We start from the raw sequence: 6,000 nt of genomic DNA, 5'->3' as shown, positions 1-6,000 counted from the left end.
TTAAGTACAGGTCAACGTGTATCTTTCTTCTGCCCTTTCCAAGTCTGCAAACCAGATTTAACGAATCAAATTCTTTTGTAGAACGAATCCAAGCGAAACCAAAACAGAATAAAGGGCAAGCAAACGAACTTCCGGCAAAATATCTGCGAAGGTAACCAAGACTTTCCCAAGCCCCAAATACAAACAACGCTAGCTCTCAAGGCGCCCGGGTGTTAACGGAAGCCCTGCCCCGAGGGAGGCGGGGCTTACGGAACGGGGCGGATATGCCTGGGTTGACCACGCCCCCCATGGGCGGGGTGTAAGCGGGCAGGAAGCGCGGAAGCCTGAGCACGCCCCCGCCGTTTCCTAGGAGACGAAACACACAAGACGCCAGAGCTTCACAAGGGAGCCAAAGAGGTAAGCGGCCGGTGCTGGGCAGGTAATCCCTAGCGGGCTGCGGGGCCGCCACCCTCCGTCCGATCCAGCCCGAGCCTGTCCTGAGAGGCCCGCCCGGCATGTCCCCTCGGTGCCGCGTCCTTCCAGGGCCAACCTCCGCCGAGAGAAGGGCCCCGGACACTGGTAGGGGGAGGGACGGGAGGGAGATGGACCCGGGGGGCGAGGGCGAAGCGGGGGTAGGGTCCTTCTGCGCCTCCCTGGTTCCTTGCTCTCCGACGTCTTCTGGGCCACTTTTCCGTGTTCCTTGACGGTGTGGTAGATTCTGGGCGGGAGGAAGACGGCGGGCATCTCTCAGTGTGAGGACCCCCACCCCCGAACCTCTCCGTTTTGATCCCCCTACGCCCCTACGCCCCAGCCCTTTCCCCTCCATTCCCCACGTCCACCGCTCGCTCGACTGCCAGGAATTGGGCGTGACTGGATTGAGGGAGAAACTACTTGAGGAGTGAGGAGTCAGAAGCGGGATCGCGTCTCGGGAAGGTAGCGGAATTGAGTTCAGAACTACTACAAAATTAAAAAGGAAGGAAAAGAAAGAAAACTGGGTCCAAATTCTGCTCTCATTCGTGCATCCCAAATGACTCCCAAAGGAATCCCGGCGCAGGATGGCCTTGAGGGGCTCCCAGCAGTAACTCCGCCAAGCCGGCTGCCGGGGTGCCAGGGGATCACCCGCTGGCGGCCAGACCCACAGGGCCCGGGGACGACCCGTTCCGGTACATCGGCAGGACCCCGGCCCCAGGAGTCTTTTAAAGGACCTTAGTTTGCGAAAAATGATGAGACAGCTGGCGTGATGAAAACTTTCTTACCGCAGATAAGATATTTTAATTTAGGGACAGAGTCTGGAAGGGGAGTGGGGAGCAATAAAACTGATTTTAGGGTCTTGCAATTTCAGTTCTTAAGGAGAGGAATTATATTTAAATAATCATTTTGAAAGAGCAGACTTCTGTCCTAATGATAATGAAATTCTTTGAACCAAAGACACAAATTACTCTCCAGGCTTCGGACTTTACGTCCACCATCCCCCAATTCACCGCAGCGTGTGGGGAAGGGAGACCCCCCCCCCCCCCACCCAAGGCGGCCCCTTAACTGCCTGTGCAAAGCTGGCCTTGCGCAAGGTTGTTTGATCTCTTCGTTGGGGTCGTTTTTTATTTTGTTTAGTTTCAGAATAATGTGTGAATGTTAGCGCGAAGCACATGCCGGTATTTTTTTAAACACGCAATCTTTGTTGTTCCACCCTAAAAGCTCTCCTTTCAATTTCTGTAAAACATGCGTCTTGGTGACTTTGAGACTTTTTTTTTTTTTGTTTTGCTCTTAAGCAACTTGGTGATTTTTAAAACGTTATTATTTTTTAAAAACGTTAATGCCAGCGTTGGAGTGATATCGTTCCAGTAGGATCTGCAAAGACAAGCTGAAGAGTTCCAAAGGTTATCTGTTCAGTGATTGGCAGAGGCAAGTTTTACCCTCCATTTGTCCTCTGTGTTAATCTTCTTTAATCCTGTCTAAGTCCCTTTTAGCTGGCAGAAGCCCTTGAGAATGCAGCTTAAGTTTACAGTAATTGCGCATTTAAATACATGGTAATCCTGCATTTAGATAAAAACAAGAAAACTATAATGGGAGAGAAATTAAAAGGGTATTTGTTTAATGTAGGTCTATAATTGAGGCTCCAAATCTCTTTTCTTTAAATCAAACTATAATGTTGTTTAGCCATAGGAGAGTCACTAAATATTGTAGGTTAATTGTAGAAAATTCCAAGTTCCTAACAGTTCTGCTAAATTAAAGATCATAGTTGTATTGCATTTACTTGTGTCCTGCCTTGTTGCATGTATGTACGTATAAATGGAAATGCACATACAGTTGACCCTTGAACAATGCAGGGATTAGGGGTGTGAACCTCCCCATGGTCAAAAATTCTATTATAATTTTTGATTCACCAAAAACCTAATAGCCCACTGTCCACCAGAAACCTTACTGATGGCATAAACAGTTAATTAACACATATTCTGTATATGTATTATGTGCTGTATTCTTCCAATAAAGTAAGCTAGACAAAAGAACACGTTATTAAGAAAATCAGAGAGAAAATACATTCACAGTACTGTCTGGTATTGCTCAGAAGAAAATCCGCATATAAATGAACCCGTACAGTTCAAGCCCGCGTTGTTCAAGAGTCAGCTCTAGAGATGGAAATATTCACAAACATAAGAGGTCATGTTACTACATCTCTCTTCATCAGAATTTGTCTTCTGTAGATCAACAGAGAAGAATAAATGTAACCTGTAGAGAAATATTACTGTGTGTGAACTGAGGACCCATAGGCAGCCTCTGTTTTCTTAATTTATATCTATTGCTTTTGACTGGTAATTAGTTTAGCAGTTTACACCGGTTAAAGTAGTTGTTTATGTGCCATCAGCGAATAGAAACATGGGAATTATGATTAAAAAACAAAGTCTTCACCTGGATATCTGTGCCTCTTTACATGAGGCCATTGTCTTTATATTTTCAAGGAGGATACAGGGACAGCTGAAATGGTCAGCTTCTAACCCTGGAAAACTGTTTTGTAATTAATATGGCTGAAAAGAGTCCTCTCTAAGGTTTTTGTTGGGGAGTATAGTATGTAAACTTATTTTACTTAAAGATTAGGTAGGCTTAAACTGGACAGATTCTCTGAGAGCCCCAAATCAGACCTTTTTAAAAATCTATGTCGTATCCATAATCTTCATCACTCCATCCCTTAAATGACACAAGCTGAGAAATGGCTGGGTCCCCTCTTTATTCTTCCCTGGATATAAGTAGACCCTATGCTGTGGCCACACTCACTTGAAATAAACTGTATTTCCACGTTTATTTGGAAAGTGTTTGGTTAGGCTTGGCATGAAGTTTCTACAATTTCCTGTCCAAAAATGGTTGGGTTTCCAGGCCAATGCAGAAAGTCATCCATGAGTGAATGATCTGTAGTGCTGATAATACTGGTAATGACGGTGCTTGAGGATCTTAATAGTGGAAGATAAAGAGGTAATTAATTCCACTTTTAGAGGCTAAGTCACTTGGAGGTAAAATTTGACTGTTGTTTCTTGCCACCCTCTCACCTCTGCATTTCAGCTCCCACCTGGGCAGCTCCCTCTTTCATCCCCTTCTCAAGCAAAAGGTCTTTTTCCAGAATTGCCTACATTACTTCCTGCCTATCAGACCCTCAGTGTAGTCCTCAGTTAGGTATTAACATGAAAGAAAAGATAACACTATTATCCCACTGAATTTCTGAATTAAGAAATTTGTTGTCTTTGCTCTATTTCCTCCCTTCTTCCTGCACTACTCTCTTCCCCTCCACTGTTTCTGGCCCATTATTATCTGTCCTTCTGGGTATAGAGCCAGATGCGGCCTCAGGGTCTAGTAGGGGTAAGGAGTACCATTCGCAATTTCCATTTGGTCATTAGCATTTTGGTATTTTAGGGTAAGGAAATGGGTTAGGAATCTTTAAGTGGAGGTCGGGGTGGGTAGGTTTCATTGTGGGGCAGACTCTGCACGGTTTTGAAGGAAAATGGGGATGGGGGGCAATTCCTTTGGCTTCATCAGTGATTGTAAAAGCCAGTATGAATGGGTTCTTTTAGAAGTTGGGGACTGCCCTACAAAAAAGCAGCCTCAAACCTAATGCAAGTACTAGACTGACTCCATCATTGATTCTCTTATTGATTATTGACATGTTATATTATAGATTACAATCCTACTGATGCGATGAACACTGTGGCCTTACAGACAAATATATTCTCTATATTGTTACTTAACCAGAAGGGATCAGTAAACCTGTAGACAGCACTTTTCCTTAAAAGGGAAGTGTATGCCATCTTAAGTGAGACTAGCTGGAAAAGAGGTCAAACAATTTAACACGTTGATAACAAATTGCAAAATATTGACTTAATAAAATTCTAAATGATAAGAATAGTGCATTTTAGTCCGTGTTTGGTTTAATCACAGCACATAGTACAAAAAACAACCCAGAGGTGCCCAGTTGGAAGAGCACGTGACTCAGGAGTCATGGGGTCATGAATTCAGGCCCCATGTTGGATGTAGAGATTGTTTAAAAATAAAATCTAAAAAAAAAACAACAAAATAAAAGATCTTTCAAAAATAAATTTCCTTATGCAGATAAAGGAAAAAAAATCAAGAAAAGCAAATACCTGTGTGGGTCAGGAGCCATAGGGAAGGGGTGTTGACTTCCTTTCTATAAACGCCTTAATATTTCGATTCCATGTGTATGTATATTGTAAAGCTCACTTACAGAAAACTCCATTTTCAGGCAAATGGAAAATCATTTGCTGGCATCCGTTGCTCAGATTTAAGCTGAAAAAAAAAAAAAACCTAAATAGGTACAGAATCTACTATTGTGATCTCTTTTTTAAGATCCTGGCCACAGTTAGCACAGCCTAAATTAATTCACACATGACTTTCGAGGGGGTATTATCTATATGAAGTAAAATAAACGATACCCTAATACACCCCACCCTGTTCCTTAAAAGTCCCACAGGGTTCTTCCCACCTTTCCTGTGGACAAACACATTCCCGTAATAGGAAACAACATAGTTTTATTGTCCTTCCTTGCACTTTTGCTTCTTCCTCCTGAAAGCCTGCTTTTGGAAGTCATAGCTACTTTGATGTCCTATGGGTCCGAAATTTCTGCATATAAGAGAGAAACAATTTCTATAATTTTATTTGGTGGCAAGGAAACAGTACTACAGTGAAGGCAAAGCAATCTTTGAATGAAGCATCAAATTATAAAAAGCACTTAAAAACAAATTATTTGAATGGTGCCAAGCATTCTGTTACCATCTGGAACTTAGCATAAAGCCTGTAACAGCATGACAGAGATGTTTAAAAGCAATGTAAGAATGAAATGAGAAGCAGTTCCTTGAAACAGAAGTAGGAGGGAGTAACGGGAGGAAACTACTGAATGTCGTAATGGGGTACACAGGAAAGCCAGAGCTCTGTTCTGTTTTTCTTCAATTGCAGTAATACAATCAGGACCTACTGAAACCTGTACCTTTCTAATATACATGGACCCATAGTACCTCATCTGCAGTTTCAAAATTCACAAAGCTCTGAACAATGAATTTAAAATAATTTGTGCAACATTGCAACGTAACATGAACTGCACGATGTGATGCCGGTGTTTATTTTTTACTTTGTGCACTTTCCTTTATTTTATCTTACTTTGTGGACTTGCATCAGTTTTCTGCAGCTACATTAAGATGCTGCTTGGGAGGCGTTACGTGACTTATGCTATCTCCACCATATTACTTTTCTAAAATGTACAGATTCCTGGATTCCAAACACATCTGGCCCAGGGGTTTCACATAAGGGATCATGGGCCAAATTAAACATAATGCAAAAAGTGATTCAAGGAATGGATATTATAGTTGTCTGATTCTCCAATATCTGACTTGGAATAATACAGATTATACTCAGTATAAAAGGAATCCTACAAATCATTAAGCCTGTATTACTGAATATAATGGCAGAAATAGCATGGCACCAGGTAAATGAAGCAGTCATAAATGAACATTATCAGTCTGTTATATG

General features: G+C 42.4%; 1 protein-coding gene across 1 annotated transcript in view; it reads left to right on the top strand.

Annotated features, from left to right (window-relative positions):
• The first annotated feature begins 374 nt into the window (after positions 1-374).
• Positions 375-6,000, top strand: part of MAK (male germ cell associated kinase) — a 59,473-nt gene continuing 53,847 nt past the window's right edge. Inside the window, exon 1 of the mRNA XM_046005657.1 lies at positions 375-396. The gene's annotated coding sequence lies outside the window, so the exon portion shown is untranslated. The remainder of the gene's footprint in view (positions 397-6,000) is intronic.

The sequence above is a fragment of the Meles meles genome, chromosome 5 (assembly GCF_922984935.1).
Source record: "Meles meles chromosome 5, mMelMel3.1 paternal haplotype, whole genome shotgun sequence".
Taxonomy (NCBI): Eukaryota; Metazoa; Chordata; class Mammalia; order Carnivora; family Mustelidae; genus Meles; species Meles meles.
Note: the sequence above shows the minus strand (reverse complement) of the source record. Positions and strands in the feature narration are given on the sequence as shown.